The sequence below is a fragment of the Carcharhinus amblyrhynchos genome, chromosome 12 (assembly GCF_965287045.1).
Source record: "Carcharhinus amblyrhynchos chromosome 12, sCarAmb.v2.hapA, whole genome shotgun sequence".
Lineage (NCBI taxonomy): Eukaryota > Metazoa > Chordata > Chondrichthyes > Carcharhiniformes > Carcharhinidae > Carcharhinus > Carcharhinus amblyrhynchos.
The window spans coordinates 20,501,720-20,519,043 of NC_137335.1; the positions used below are offsets into that span (position 1 = coordinate 20,501,720).

Genomic DNA, 17,324 nt, shown 5'->3' on the forward strand with positions numbered 1-17,324 from the left:
TAAAACATATCTTATTGGTCATGTTTCTATTTTGTATTTTCTTCATCTAAATATCCTTGGTGACCGTGGGGCTAGTTTACTATTTTACAGCCCTTAAAATACAGGAAAATAGGATTCCATCCATTCAAATAAAATGCGATTTGTTCCTGTTTCGATTTGTTTGGTCAACAGTGATGGTGATTTTAATGCTCTGCATTTAGATATTGTGTAAAAATTTTCCAACCTTTTTGAGCTGTTGAGATCCTAATCTGTGTGATGTACTTATAAATGGCATTGATACATTAGTTTGCTTATAAATAATGTTATAATGAAATGGAGAACTGCCACATTAAGGATGGTAGATGATGTGAGGTCATTATGTTTAAACTTTCAGATTTTCTACCCTTTTGGCTTCCTCTAAGATTAAATAAATTGGACAGCATTTATAGAAACAGGAGTAAGCCACTCAGCCTGTCGATCCTGCTCCGCCATTCAATACAATCATGGCTGATCAGACATCTCAATGCTTTTTACAAACACTAACTCAATGACACTTCACCTTATTGTTATTAAATTTATCAATCTTTACCTTAATCATGCTCAGTGACTCAGCTTCCACAGCTCTCTAGGATGTTGAATTCCAAAGATTTATAGCCCTCTGTGTGGTTTCCCCCTTATTTTGAAATTGTGCCCCCCTGGCTCTTGACTCCCAACCAAGGGAAACATCTTACCTCCAGGAATACTGTCTATTCCTTTAAGTATTTTGTAAGTTTCAAGTAGATCATCTCTCACTGTTCAGAGTTCTAGAGAATATGGCACAGTGGTTAACAGTGCTGCCTCACAGCATCAGGAACCCTGGTTCACTTCCAGTGTGACTGTGTGGAGTTTGCATATTCCTCCTGTGTCTGCATGGGTTTCCTCCAGGTGCTGCAGTTTCCACTCTAAAGATGTGCAGATTAAGTTGATTGGCCATGTTAAATTGCCCTTTAGTGTCAGGCGGATTAGCAGGGTAAATACGTGGGGTTATAGGAATAGAGTCTGGATGGGATTGTTGTTGGTGCAGGCTCAATGAGCCAAAAGGCCTCCTGCATTGTAGAGATTCTAGGAATACAAGTCCAGTTTGCTCAATTTCTCTTCATAAGACAGTTCTGCCACCCCCAGAACAAAGCTGGTGAACCTTCGTTGCACTCTTTCTATGGCAGCATTTCCCAAACCTTTCCAACCATGGAACCCTTTTGATCTCCAAAAATATTGAAGGAACTCCTGAAATATTCCTATCGTGTTGAAGAGCCAAACTGCAAAGAAATTTTTTTTTATTGTACAAATGTACAAAAACCTAATTTATAGAAGTCTTCTCTGTTAGTTTGCTATAATTAAAAAGTTTTGTTAAAATATGTGCTTGAGTTTTACACACTCGCTCTTTCACACACAGGTGCACTCCCACGCACACTCATGTCTCTCTCTCACTCATTCTCGTACTTACCCACCTTACTCGTCCACCTGACGCTTCTCTGTGCTCACCCAGATCAGTACAATTGGTGTTTCCTGCAGTTTCCAACTTGTCCCATCAGAGGCTGGATAATCCAGTTACTGAACAATCTGGAAACAGAATGAAATTCAAATTGCATCGATCAACCTGGCCTGCCGCAGTTTCCAGTTTGGGAACGTTTGGGCTAAGTGGACTTTTAAAATTGCCATGAAATGCTGGTGGAACGTACAGCTTGTAACTGGATCTCACAATTGATAACATATTTACAGGCATAGGGTAGCAAAGATCTTTTGTGTTCCATATGTTTGCTTTTATTGCTTCGAATTAACAGCGGTGATATAGTTATACACTTAGTGGTGACTGCATGAAATTTGCTAATTTAGTTCTCCATGCACTGCCAGTCTTGAGTCTTTTAAGCCAGTCCCTTCATTTAATATGTTGTGAGTTCACCATTTGAAGAAAAGCATTCAAATCAACTGAAGTGTTCAGATCGAATGAAAGATGTTTTCTGTGAAGATTTATTAATGGTGAAATTAGAGTTTGGCCACTGATTGCAACACAAATGTCATACCTATGAAGGAAACGACAACACATTTTAATGAAGGAAGAAAGCTGCTCATAGGGTTTTAGGAATTAATCCAAGTTATTCTTTCTCCAGTATAATCTAGATTTTTGCAATTTTGCTTGGAAGTAGAATTGCAGCTTATCATCATGCACAAAGTTCTTCCAGGAGTTCCCACATGGAACAGGGATGGAGGTCTCTTGCCATGCTTCTACAAGACTAACTGCAGTTAACAGAGATAAACTTGAGGCTTGGAAGTAATGTATCTTAATAATTTAATAAGTAATTTCATAGTATAGATTCCTAGTTTAAAGAGCAAAAATAAAGTTGCAGTAGTCACCCGCTAGTCGCCTACCTTTGTCACATTTTTGAAGCTGCAGCTCCTGACTGTCTCCGTCAGATTCCCTCTGGGCCTGGCTTTATGGCCCACCTTCCAGCTCTGAGGTCTTTAAGCCTGGAACCAAGCAGGCAACACAGCCTTTGAGATTTGTGCTCTTGGCTGCAGGGAACAGTATCTATTTCCCAAACTAATTTGCCTCCGACTACTACTATATTCTTCTAGCTTCCCTGATTTGAAAGACACTCTGCACCATGGTGCTATGGTTATTTTGCTCATCTTTTCTGCAGTCCCTGCTTCATCCATACCAGTTACAAGAACATCAGACTTGTTAGACAAGCGCAAAGGCTGAGACTCTTTTGTTGCTACCATGTGGATATCTGACCCAGCCTCACTTGTAGTCACACTCTCCTGCCCCTGATCACAGATGAAACATAAAGTTTCTAACCTAAGGGAGTGCGTACAGCCTTTTGGAATAACATTTCCTGGTAAATTACTCTGCCTGTTGCACCGGTGTCCGAGGCTGGGAACCACATTGTCAATTCTGAGTTGAAATTCATCGAGCTACAGACCCTTACTGCTGATGTGGTTACTGTAGATCTCACAGGCACCCATATGCAACAGCTGTAACTCATCATCTGCCCTGTCATTTGATTATATTTAACTAATTAGCTTTCAAGTTTAGAAAAACCACTCAACATTTATTTGCAATTATTTTAAGTAGGTCAACTAAATTATAAATATACTATTTGTCTCCCCACCACCACCACCACCACCACCAGATGAAGCTTCTACCCTAGTAAATGGATGCTGCTTTTTCTGCCTCATAATTTTCAATCATTGTATTTAATTTCTCAGTTTAGAGAAATATATTCACCAACCAATCACTTACCTACTTCTCTCTGATATTATACTAAGACTTTTTTTTGAATGCACACTTGCTAGTTCTTTTATGCTCCCCACTAGCCTCGCTTTGTTCTTGCTCTCACTGCTGTTGCAGCTGTTTAAACTCCTGTCTGGTCTTGCTTTGTACTCGTTCTAGCTGTTCTCAACATTTTTTTATGTCCTGTTCTGATCTTGCTGTGGTCGTGCTCTTGCTGCTTTTCTATGCTTTTTGCTGGTCTTGTGCTTTTCTGGCTTTCGTTGCTGCCATTACCCCTCTCTTCTGCTCCCTGCTGGTCTGACTCTGTTAATTGCATTCATCTGCATAGTGTAAATGACATAACTAAAAATGACAAGTCTCTTGATGCAAAAAGCTTTAAATCAGTATTAAAGTATGACATCAAGACAGTTTCCACCAACATTTTCTGCTCTATTTTGGCTGAATTTATTTATGTGGAGAGATTTGGCAAAAGAGTAAACATGTTAATTACCTGCCTTGAACGTATGAATATGTTTAACGTTGTAATTCAACTTGCATATATAGTATCCTCTCTAACTAACCTATCGTTCTGTTATGGTGCAACTTGAAGTTTTGTCTTTAAACTTACTCAGTCTCCCTAAATAGACTGCTTGCGTGAAAAGCTAAGGTATGATGTAGACCTATAACTCCTGTTTACAGTGTAGAATTGTTCATGTAAGAGTACCCTTGTTGCAAATGGCTACACTTGGACCATTTTACATTTTTCTCATATTTCAACAATTTGCTAATAGATGCAGTCAAAGAATTCAGAAGCAAAGTAGGTTAAAAAAATGGATAATTAATGCCCATTTTTGAATAAACGACTTGTGGTTGAGAACATATTGATATGAATCTGGAACGTGAGAAAGTTGAAATATTATGTTATAGTACCCATTTATATTCTTAAGAGGAGCCCAATACTGTGTTCACCAGTGTTGTGCAGCTGCTTCCTCTTTCTTTCCAGAGGCCTCCTGTTCTTGATTCTGCTTGGATTCCATTGTCATGATGGTATATTAATTCTGGTAATGTCTTCAGAGAGCTGGACAGGATCCAAAGGGTAAAACATTACATTGAATGCAAACTGGCACAAACTATTTCAGATTTGCTTTTTAATTTCCTTTGCTGAGTCCAACCAGTAGTTTTGATTTTCAAAATCCCAAAATGTCAAACTGAAGTAATCCTCTTCAGAAGATTGAGCAGCTTACAGACTTAGTTAAACAGAACCTGTTGCCTTGCACGCTTTCTAACTTCACGTGTATGTATCCAAGGCCATCAGAAGTTTTACTTTATCCCTGTCCCCTTTCTTGTTAACTGGTCTTAGTTTCTCTGTCAGCTTATAGAGTCGTGGAGGTTTACAGCATGGAACAGGCCCTTTGGCCCAACTTGTCCATGCTGTCCCTTTTTTCAACTAAGCTAGTCCCAATTGCCTGCGTTTGGCCTATATCCCTCTATACCCATCTTACCCATGTAATTATTTAAACGCTTTTTAAAAGACAAAATTGTATCCACCTCTACTACTGTCTCTGGCAGCTTGTTGCAGAAATTCACCACCTGTGTGGAAAAAATTGCCCTTCTGGACCCTTTTGTATCTTTCCCCTCTCACCGTTCACCTATGCCGTCTAGTTTTAGACTCCCCCTGCCTTTGGGATATGATATTAGTTATCTAGCTGATCTGTGCCCCTCATTATTTTATAGACCTCTATAAGATCACCCCTTAGCCTCCTACACACCAGAGGAGAAAGTCCCAATCTATCCAGCCTCGCCTTATAACTCAAACCATCAAGTCCTGGTAACATCCCAGTAAATCTAGGAGTCCAACTTCAACTTCTATTGCAAAATGGTACACTCAAAATTCTTTCCAGAATTTCCAATTGTATAGTGTGTCAGAATTTGTTGTAGTTATGGTTTTAGCGATCATTGTGGCAGTCACGCTGTTGCACAAACCATCATAATTTACTTGAACAGTGGCTTTGAACAGTACCATTTCTCTGGGTATCCATGACTCTGCAAGATTCATTATTCCAGCAGTTCATTAGGAATAATGATACAGTTTCATCCAACAGTCTCACTTCATATTGTTATTCTTTTCTTTTGTCTGCGGAACATTGACTCCCCAATATCTCCTTAATCAATTTAAGTAGCCTCCTTATGCCATCACCAAAACTAAATTCAGAAGGACTGAATGTGGTTGATTCATTAAGTGCATCCCTAATTGCAAAAAGCACAAATAGAATTCCTTTATCCCAATCCTCTGGATAATCCTGATTATATACCCTCAACATGAACATTAATGTTTGATGCCACCGTTCTAAAGCTCCCTGCTATTCTGGATGATACACAGTTGATTCAAATTCCTAAGCTGTCCAGAACTTCCATGAATAACCTTGAAGTAACATTGGAGGCTTGATGTGATTGAGTTTCTGTGAACAGTCGAATCCGGTTTAAAAAAAAATTAATGTAACTCCTCTACAATCCTATTAGCTGTAATATTACGTAATGGAATGGCCTCCGGAAATCTAGTAGACATATCCATTATAGTCAACAAGTACTGATTCCCACATTTTGTTTTGGGCCGGGATCCCACACCATCAATCAGCGTTCTTGTAAAAGGTTCCTCAAATGCCAGGTATTAAGGGCCTGGTTTGATTATTGCTTGAGGTTTTCCTATTACCTGACAGATGTGACATGTCTGGCAAAATTCAACCACATCTTTACACAGTCCAGGCCAATAAAAGCATTTTTGTATTTTTGCTTGGGTTTTCCTTTGCTCCTAAATGACCACCTACTGGAACTCGTGCTACCTGCAACACCACCTTTCAGTAACCACTGATGAAGTTCTGCCATTTTTCATCTGCCTGAATATGTAATGGTCTCCATTTTGCTCCTCAATCCAGATCTATATTTAACCCACATTTACCTGAGAATTTCTCTTCCCCAGTTTCAATCCGTCATAGATTGAAATTGATGTCAAAAACCAAACCAATTTGAAATCATCTGCCATTTTTGCTGCTACTCTTGCAGTTTTACCTTTTTGCACTTCCATCACTTCAAGTTTGTTTTCTTTCTAGTTCCTGAAGTTCAAATGCTCTCGCTTTTTATTTTTGTTCTGCCTGTGCTTTTCTCTTTTTCCTTTTGTGCTCCAATGCCTCATTCTCTCTTTCTTTTGCTTTTAATTGCAATTCAAACTGTCAGTTATTTTTCTTGTTCAAGCTGTTTCAGTTCCTTTTCTTGTCACACCTGTTTCATTTCTTTTTGTAATTGAATTCTAATTCAATTCAAATTCAGACTGCATCTAGCAAATGTAGATGCTGAGCTTTTGTTGAAACTAACACTGTCTTCAGTGCCCCTTCAGGTTTAGTCAACTGTAATTTGTTTGCTGAATCCAAGGCTTTGTTTTAACCACCCTTTGTAAACCACTGAGTGATCTCTTCCACACCCAGGAAAGCCACTAAAAGAGCCATTTTTCCACAAGGCACTCCCTATTTAAACTAACCGATTGCAACACATGAAAGGAGAAATATCAGGTCATCAACATCCAACTATCTTATAGCTTTTAATTCCGGAAAAGAACCCCCAGTTTTTGCTAGGGTGCCAGATTAGAATCTTCACGGTATATTATGAAGTCAGAGTAGACCCCAACAAATTTCTATTTTGGCATTAGTGTGAGGATAAGATGTTTCACTCTAGGTGCAATTTTACTGACACACTGGGAAGCTTTTATTAAAACAAACTTTATTTAACAACACAGTTTGATTATAGCAAATGAATTAGCTTAACATTTAACAATTGAACAATACTTAAACATGATAAGGCATAATTCTTAACTGCTAATTTATTACTATGAGTTCCAATCAAGCAACGTTTTCCTTGTAGACTTAAATCTCTTTAAAATTAGTTAGCAAAACACAGGCATACTTGCTTTTACTTCAGTTACCAAGCTTTGAAGCTTTCCAAAAGCCTTTGGATCGGCCCTGTTTTCTTCAGGCAGCAAGTGCTTGTATGAAAAGAAACTTGCTTTCCTGCACGCTTAACTCCTCCCATTAGTAACATAGCTCTGTCCCTGTCAATCAACCTAATCAGAACTCATAGGATCCTGCAAGTGCTTGTATGAAAAGAAACTGGCTTTTGTGCATGCTTAACTCCTCCCATTAATAACATAGCTCTGCCCCTGTCAATCAACCTAATCAAAACTCACAGATACCAAGTCTAAAATCCCAGGAGAACATAAACAAAAGATCTAAAAGTAACACATTCTAACTAAAATCAGTTATTAGCCTGCATTCTTAGCATCTGCTGCATATTTACCAGATTAATTGACTCTTGTAACATAACATTGCCTCTTAAAGCAACCCCATCTTAAACACAAAATATATCAAAATAGCACAGTATCATCACAACCAGACACTTCTAATACCAGACAACTAGGACAGCAAAGGGTAAATTGGCTGAACTAGTTCAAGGACAGTATTACCATCTTTGTGCAGTAACCATTTATACTTGGGTATGAGTTGTGATTAGTGAAAAAATAAGTCTAGTTTCAATTCACATCTTCCTCATCACTGTCAAAATTGCTACTGATCTGATCCGGGCATAACTGTAATTTGGTAACATGAGAATGAGTTGACTTGTAGCAAATTTGAAGCGTGACGAAATATTCTGTTTGAATTTTTTTAAAGTTTTTTATATCAAAGGACTTGAGCTCATAACATTGGTTGCAATATCAATGGAGGAATTCTATGTTGTCTTTTGAAGGAGCCATAAACTGAGCTCCCATCTGCAAGTTCAAGTGGATGAAAGAGATCCCATGACACTTTTTAAACAAAAAGAATGGAGAGTTCTATTGTGATCTGCATTCTTTCCTCAACCACTGCTTCCAAAAGCTATAACTTTTCATACTTTTATTGTTTTTGAGCGTTCACAGTTTGCTAATTGGTTATCATATTCAGTGACAAAACAACAACTACACTTCAAAAGGAATTCAGTGTGGTTTTGTCAAATTAGGCACCCATAACACCAGCTGTTTTCCATGATGATTAGTTTTCGGTAGCTCAGGAATTCCCGCCCGCAATGTATGGCATCGTCTGTTTCTTCCACAGCAACAATGGCATCAAGTAGAAGTTCAAAGTATTTTTGAAGTAAAAATTAGAGGATAGTCACTGTGAGATGGGGAGGAAAGGGAAGCATGCCAATATGGACTGGGGAGAGTAGTTAAAATTGTGTCGGTATGAATGGAGTGGGAGAAGAATGAGAAGATAAATGATCTGAAGTGCAAGTGTTTAATAAACAATAATCTAGAAACAGAAATTCAATGCAAATCACTTGCAATTCTTGCAAAAAACCCTACTCAGGGCAGAATTGTAGCACTGCTGCTTCACAGCACCATGGACCCGAGTTCAATTCCAACCTTGGGTGACTGTCTTTGTGCAGTTTGCACGTTCTCTCCCTGTCTGCCTGAATTTCTTCCAGATGCTTCTGTTTCCTCCCACAGTCAAAGATGTGCAGATTAGCTAGATAGGCCATGATAAATTGCCCCTTTTTTTTTCTGTTCTCAAAGGATTTATTGTGGTTGATTTCAATTCAAAATTTCTGGAACTATTATGGCTTCTGCGGCTTAGGTGACCTTGAGGACATTGAAATGCATGGTTTTACTGAGGAGCCAGCACTCCCCCACAGTCACACTGTCGCCATTCTGTACATCCCTGAAGCAGGGTGATAGGTGAACAGACATGTTCTTGTGTCGTTTCTCAAAGCAGTTGTACTTCCTGATGTAATGCAGGTAATTTCTGTGAATAACAGTGGTTCGCTGCATCTTCATCTTAACTCATAACACCGGTCAGGATCTGATCCTGGATTGATACATTGCCTGTCAATGTAGATCCCCTCAATGGCCTCGCGTGGAGTCTTGAAACCCAGGTCCATGTTACGATAGTAGCGGGGAAGCTTTTCCTTGCTGCCTTCGCCCATAAGTGCCGCCACCTTGTTCTGGAGGACAGTGGGCTGCTTCTGGTAAGCTCTCTCGGTCTGGTTGCCACCATCTCGCACTTCAGGTTAAGGTAAACGTACAGGGTTCAGGGAATGAGGTGGGATTGGGCTTGGGTAAGATGCTCTGTCAGAGAGTTGGTGCACATCCAATGGACTGAATAGCCTCCCTCTGCACTGTAGGGATGCTATTATTGTATGATAAATCCCTGTAGTTCTGCCACAACTTTCCAGTGACTCTGCTCAGAAATTCTATCTGTGACTTGTACATTTCTTTACACGACTTAACATTTGAGATTAAAGCCCCTTGTGAAATTGTGTGCAAGAGGAGCAGCAGAATACTACACAAAATGTTTGAATGTTGAGCAGCTTACTGATTCTATATTTAGCACTTAAACCAAGTACAAAATGTAGTTATTTACTGAGTCTTAATGTCAGTACTCCTACTGCCTCCGAGAACAAGAAATCCACCGCAAAAGCTGGCATGGAGAAAGCTTCTGATGCAAAGGTGGATTCCCTAGTACGACAGGATGACACATCCACACCACCACCAGCAGAGGGTGCAGAGGCAATAGAGCAGGAGATCTTAGATCCTGAGGGGCCCTGGTAGGACGTAACATCCAAGAAAAACACCCGCAAAAGAAAATCCCTTGCAGCTAGAGCCTCCAGAGGTGACACCACCTCAGACGAGGGAAAGAAAGCTGGCAGCCGATGGAACATCGAGGGGCTCAACACAAAAGTGGCACAGGAACCACAGCAGGCACAGACCTCAGACATGAAACAGCCGGGGGCCATCCAGCCAATGGATGACCCCTGAGCCAGGAAAACAGAAACGAGGATACTGACAGAATCGACAACTTCTAAGGCGGAGACTGGTCTGCAACCCCAACTCAAACCAAAGGCTATGCAACACCGACAATGTCACCCAGTCATGGTCAGGGATCTGAGGCAGGGTCGGACTGCTACCTCAGCCCTGCAGAATTTTGTTAGCACCACAGGCATGCAGCACCTGCAGCGTGCTGACTGAAAGACATGTAAGAACTGCCAAATCTTTTAAATTTTAAAAATGTCTTTAAAAAACATCCATAAATGTACGCAGTATTAAAGACAGTTTGAGATGTGCGGCCAACTTATCCTCGCTGGCCAGTGTCAAGGCTGACCTGTTCCTGCAGCAGTGTGGAATACGTCACCTCAGCAGCTACAGGCATTGGTCGAGTGTGTAGTCCCATGGACTGTCCATCTGGTTAGGAGAGAACGACTGCTGTGCCTCTGGCTTAGGCATTCTGCTGCGAGGAAGCAAATTCACCATCTCCAAAGTTAGGGAGGTGGTGGGAGGACACCTCCTTGTAGCAGACGTCACATACAAGAACTACCCTCTCAGGTTGATTAATGTGCATGCCCCTGCCGTCAAGAGCGAGTGGCTGGCAGTTTTTGAACAGCTGCCACTGCTGATTACTACCTCCAGGCCAATCATTCTGGGTGGGGATTTTAACTGCATTATAGACGAGGCCAGCAGATTCAGCAGGGCTGAAAATAAACTGGACACTACGTCCAGACTCCTACTGGAAACAATCAAAGATGCCAAGTTGCACAATGTCTTCAGCAACCCAGCAGATGGAGGGCAGCGTAGCTACACGTGTTCGTGGCCAGACGGGTCTGTCCCGCTCCAGGATTGACTTCATGTTTGTATCCCACGTGCTCACGGTCAGGTCCACCAATGTCAAAGCGGCATTATTTTCTGGCCACTGCCTCCTGCTGGCCGACTGTCAGCTAGAGGAAAACCAGAAAGTGGACAGGAGGTCCTGGAAGCTAAATGTAGAGCTGTTGACCCCAGAGAATCTTGAAGAACTCAGAAGGGTTCTCCGTGGTTGGAGAACCGTGAACCCCTTCTTTGAGTCTCCATCGCTGTGGTGGGAAACCATCAAGGGCAACATCAAGAGGTTCTTTATCCACAAAGGAGTTCAGAAGGCCAGGAAGGGACAGGGGGAAATGACCTGACTCTAGGAAAGCATGCAGAATCTGCTTCAGTTGTATTTGATGGGGGTTGATGTCAAGGAGAATCGCTGGGAAGTGAAGAGCCAGCCCTTTGCCTGGGAGGCCTCCAAGGTCATCTTCCAATCCAGGGTCCACTCCATGGAGCAGGATGAAACATGCTCGTGTTTCTCCTTCCAGAAGGTACACAGAGAAATCTGTGATCAGCAGCCTGAAGGAAGAAGATGGCTCTGTAAGGTCATCGCAGTCTGACATTCTGAGGATCTGTAAACCCTTCTGTGCCAGACTGTACGATCTGAAGCCAACAGACAGCACGGCCTCCCAGTCTTTCCTGTCATCTATCACGCAGATCTTAGACAATGGCGGGCAGGAGAGCCTGGACAAGCTGCTATTGCTGGATGAACTGACAAAGGCCATCGAGCTCTTTCGGAAGGGTAAAACTCCCAGAAGCCACAGCTTGCTGGCTGAGTTTTACTCGGCGTTGTGGGACTTGACGGGCCCGGACCTGCTATGACTATGCGAAAGTATGCTTCTGGAAGGCAGCATGTCAGAATCTGTGAGGAAAGGCATTACCCTCATCTGCAAGCAGAGGGGGAAAGGGAAGAAGTTGGCGACCCCTTTCACTACTGAACATGGACTATAAAATTCTGGCCAAGGTCATTGCCAGGCGGTCAAGTCTGCTGTGGGGTCAGTGATCCATCTTGATCAAACCAGTGCTGTATCTGGCAGGAAAATCTCTGATAGCCTCGTGCTACTCAGGGATACGATTGCCTATGTGCAGGACAGGCAGGTGGATAACTGTCTTATCAGCCTAGACCAGGAGAAGGTGTTTGACAGAGTATCGCAAAGCTACATGATGGATGTGTTCTCCAAAATGGGCTTTGGGGAGGGCATCTGCAATTGGAGCCAACTGTTTTACACAGACATCAGTAGTGCAGTTTCAGTCAATGGGTGGGAATCAGATAGGTTCAGATCAGATCTGGAGTCAGACAGGGTTGCCCTCTCTCCTCCATCCTTTTTGTGTGTTGCTTTGAACCCTTTGCCGAGGCCCTCAGAAGAGACCCAGGCATGAAAGGGATTACAATCCCAGGCAGTGGAGGCACGCAGGTCAAAGCCTCCCTGTACATGGATGATGTGGCTATCTTCTGCTTGGACCCCTTGTCTGTTTGCAGGCTCCTCCAAGTCTGTGAGCAGTTTGAGCTGGCCTCAGGAACCAAAATCAACGCGGGCAAGAGCGAGGTCATGTTCTTTGGAAACTGGGCTGACAGATCCTCTGTCCCCATCACCGTCAGGGCAGACTACCTTAAGGTGCTGGGGGATATGGTTTGGAACAGCAGAGGCATGAGCCAACAACTGGGAAGAGCACGTCGCCAAAGTGAGGCAAAAATTGGGCTTGTGGGAGCAACACTCCCTCTCTATCACCAGACAAAACTGGTCATCTGGTGCGAGGTACTGTCTGTATGGTCAGTATGAGGCCAGAACTCTCCATTCACCTGACGAAGGGGCTAACCCCGAAAGCTTGCGAGTATATTATCAAATAAATAGGTTGGACTAAAACCTGGTGTTGTCAGACTTTTTACTGTGTTTACGCCAGTCCAACGCCGGCATACCCACATCACCACAGTATGGCTTTGTCAGGGGAGATCATGTCCAGCAAATTTGATTGGACTTTTCAAGGAGGTAATTAGGAGGGTAGATGAGGGCAATGTAGTTGATGTTGTTTACACGGACTTCAGTAAGGCTTTTGATGTATGTGGTGCAGGTCAGGTCTATCCCCAAATCCTGCGCAGCAGCAATGACCCAGGCCATCTTCAAAATTTATCTGGAGATCAAAGATGGATTGTGTCTGGAGGGAAACAATGCACAGATCTCCAGAGAACGGAGGGAAAAACATTCTCAATGCTGCCCTCATCCTGATGGCCCCCTTTTGTGTGCGGCTGCATCAAGCTGTGTGTAGATCCTTGGTACACCAACTGCAAGTGCCACTACTTTTTGAGGTTCTACCTGTCCCAAGTGTTGCGGAGGATGGGTCTGGCCACACTGCCGCGCAACGCTCCGAGTAGTTCGACCATACCGCAGCATCTGTCCTTCGCGGAGAAATTTTTCCGGAAGCACACCTTTGACCACATGGCGATTAAGCAGTGGTCAGCACATAATGTCCTTGAGGCCCTGAGAGAAAAGGAGATGGCAGATCCTGTCGGACGGTTGCCTGAGTAGGCTGTCAGTGTCATCTGGCAGAACACCTCATCACCAGAACTCTCAAACAAGCACCAAGACCTGGTTTGGTTGGTGGTGAGAAGGGCAGTCCCTGTCAGATCCTTTATGCACGCTTGAGATCTCAACATCTATGCTCGCCACCCTTGAAGTGGCTGTGGTGGTGATGAGACGGTCACATACCTCCTTGTGGAATGTGCCTTTGCAAAGAAGGTCTGGAGTGAGATGCAGTGGTATTTGTTGAGGTTCGTCCCAACCAGCTCTGACGCAGGACTCTGTGCTCTACGGGCTGTTTCCAGGGACGCACACTGAGACAAATATCAACTGCTGCTGGAGGGTCATCAGCTCGGTGAAGGACACACTTTGGTCTGCCCAAAACTTGCTGATCTTCCAGTTGAAAGATTTGTCTTCGACCGAGTGTTGCAGACTGGCACATTCCAAGATCCAGGACTACGTGCTGAGGGACGTGCTCAAGCTTGGGGCAGCCACAAAGGCACAATGGGGAAAGGCCACAGTGTAAAGCCTTTCAACAGAGGCAGACTGAGGGCCAGGTAACTGTAGAATACCATCGGCCTGTGTAACTATGTGCTAATCTGAAAAATAAAAGCACACAGTATAACCTGAGGCATGTATATAGTTTCAAGTACTGAAATGTAATAAATGTAATGTGTAAATAAGCATAGTGTAGTACTGTGAAAATGTCTGTTTTTGCACTGTTTGTAATTTTTGGATATGTTGTTCTGCAATGGCTTATTTGAGTTTTTTATGAATAAAGTATATTTTTGAAATAAAAAAAACCTGTTCTTATCAGTTGAATACTTGATACATCCCCTGTCTGGAGGCCAAATATTAAGCGGATTTTTGGAACAGGGCGGTGGGAAAGGGGCTTGCTCCTTCCACTCTACACATCAGCCTGATCTTTCAGTGTCTTCAGGAATGGAGGCACTTTTTGGGGAACAAAAATGTCAAAAGCAGAACATGTGACAGCACCTGCCTCGTAGCCAGCAGGGCAGAGACAGGGCACGCACACCATGCCCCCTGTCGCATTTCACTGCAAGTGTACCACTTAGAGTGACTGTTGCGACATGCCCAACAAGACACACGTGAAAGATGGTGACTAAGGAAGTGAGGGGGGTGCCAGGTCGAAGTTTACAGGCTCTCGCTTTTCTGCCTTTTGGCTAAGATCAAGTGTAGTATTAACATCTTCTTTGAATTGCAAACAGTGCAGAATTAAAATTCTGCACTGTTTGCAATTCAAAGACATGTAGATTTGCAATGGTTTATTTGAGATTTTTATGAATAAAGTATATTTTTGAAAAAAAAACTGTTGGGGAAAGGCCACACTATAAGACCTTTTAACAAAGGCAGACCGAGGGCCCGGGAACTGCAGAATATCCTTGGCCTATGTAACTGTGTGCCAATCTGACAAATAACGGCACACAAATTTTGAGGCATATATATAGTTTTAAGTTTTGAAATGTAATGACTGTAATTTATGTACTATAAAAATGTTTTTATTCTGCACTGTTTGTAATTTTTAGACGTGTAAGTTTGTATTGGTTTAATTGAGATTTTTATGAATAAAGTATATTTTTGCAATATAAAAAAGTATTAGCATCTTCTTGAATGTGATGTCTGTTATGAGGAGGTGTCCTCCCACCACCACCTGATTTTCAGAGATGGTGAATTTGCTTCCTTGCAGCAGAATGCCTAAGCCAGAGGAACGACAGTCTTTCCCACCTGACCAGATGGATGGTCTATGGGACCACACACTCGACCAATGCCTGTAGCTTCTGAGGTGAGGTATTCCACACTGCTGCAGGAACAGCAGGTCAGCCTTGACATCAGATACATACATCCTGTCAAGAAAAAAAAATCAAAGGGGAGGACCCATCATTTGTGGTCAACGAAAAAATTAAGAGAAGCATATAATTATGCAAAAACAGGTAGTAGGTCAGAAGATTGGCAGTAATATGTAAAGAATGGCAAAGAATGAACAACAAAAGATGACTTCAGGAGTAAGGTTCATCTGCAAGAGAAAGCTGGAAGCGTAAAGGATAGTAAGAGTATTTGTAAATACTTGAAGGAAAAGAGTAAACAAGGTGAGTGTTGGTCCTTAGAAAAATGAGTCTGGGCAATTAAGAATGGAAAATACAGAGATGGCAGATGAGTTGCGCTAGTATTTTATTCTTCTCCGTAACATCTCAGAAATAGCTGCAAATCAGGAATTGGAAGGGAGGGAAGAACGCAAGAAAATTGCAATCACCAGGGAAGTGGTATTTGGCAAGTTGTTGGGTTCTGCACATTGACAAGTCCCCTGGTCCTGATAGACTTCATTCTATGGGCTTAAAAGAAGTGGCTAGTGACTTCGTTGATGCATTGGTTGTAATCTTCCAAAGTTTCTAAGAAAGGCGCTATCAGATTGGAAAATAGAAAATGTAACTCCTTAATTCAAAAAGGGAGAGAGATAGAAAGCAGCAAGCACCATATGAGTCAACTTAATGTCTGTCATTGGTAAAATGTTGGAAGCTTTTATTAAAGATGTTATAGCAGGGTGCTTGGAAAACTTCAAGGCAGTCAGGCAGAGTTTGTGAAAGAGAAATCGTGTTGAACCAATTTATTTGAGTTTTTTGAAGGAGTCATGCTATGGTTGCTAAATTTGCTGATGGTACTAAGATAGGTAGGAAAATAAGTTGTGAAAAGGAGGCCTGGAGGCTAAAACAGGATATAGATAGGTTGAGTAGGCAAAGATTTGGCAAATGTGAAATTGTCCATTTTGACAAGAATAAAAGAAACTTGTTATCTAAATACTGAGAGATTGCAGAGGGATCTGGATGCCCTAGTCAATGAATCGCAAAAGCTAATATGCAAGTGCAGCAAGTCATTAGGAAGGTTAATAGAATATTATTGCTCAGTATGAGGGGAATTGAATACAAAAGTAGGAGGCAGTGCTTCAGTTGTACAGGACACTTGAGACCACATCTGGAGTACTGTGTACAGTATTGGGCAACTTATTTAAGGAAGGATGTTAATGCAGTAGAAGTAGTTCAGAGAAGGTTTACTTGACTAATACCTTCGGTTAACAGGTTGTCTTATAAGGAAAGATTGGACAGGGTAGGTTTGTATTTGCTGGTGTTGAGAAGTGTGATTTGATTGAAACATACAAGATCTTGCAGGGTATTGGCAGACTGTATGGCGAGGGTGTTTCTTGTGGGAGAATCTGGAACTAGTGGGTTACTTTTTAAAAATAAGGGGTCACCCATTTAAGACGATGCAAATTTTTTTTTCTTGAGGGTAGTGAGTCTTTGGAACTCCCTTCTTAAAAACAGTGGAAGCAGGGTTTTTGAATGTTTTCAAGGCAGAAGTAGATACTTGATAAACAAGGAGGTGAAAGGTTAGTGGGGGTAGGTAGGATGTTGCAGTCAGATCAGCCATGGTCATTATGGAGCAGGCTCGAAGGACTGAATGGCCTACTCTTGCACTTAACTGATATTTGCTGCTTTGGAAGAGGTAGCAGGAGTTTGAGTATGGAGGGTATCAAAGTTCATCCTGTCTTTGCCCAAAGTCCACATAACATGCTTTCTAACAGCAGTTGCTGGATTGTGACCATCACTTTGTTATTCTTCTTACCCTATATCTGTAGCCAGGGCAATGAGATTAATCACATCAGGGCAGATGGGGGTCAAATTGGTGGCATTCTAATCTGTAAATGTTAGTGTGTGTGGAATTATTTGGTGTTCTGAGCAGGTGCTAATAAAGATTTTAACCATATGCGGTTTATCTAATTGTACTGTGTTGCCTGGATTATATATTCTTTCAGTCTGAAGTATTTTTGTATGAAAGATTTTAAACAAATGAGGATCATATATTT

General features: G+C 42.1%; 1 protein-coding gene and 2 pseudogenes across 12 annotated transcripts in view; all 3 read left to right on the plus strand.

The window, feature by feature from the left end:
• LOC145350833 (mitogen-activated protein kinase kinase kinase kinase 3) overlaps positions 1-17,324 on the plus strand; it is a 309,442-nt gene that overhangs the window by 163,411 nt on the left and 128,707 nt on the right. The gene's annotated exons all lie outside the window — the stretch shown is intronic.
• On the plus strand, positions 14,230-14,403 carry LOC145351257 (U2 spliceosomal RNA; annotated as a pseudogene).
• On the plus strand, positions 14,612-14,749 carry LOC145351287 (U2 spliceosomal RNA; annotated as a pseudogene).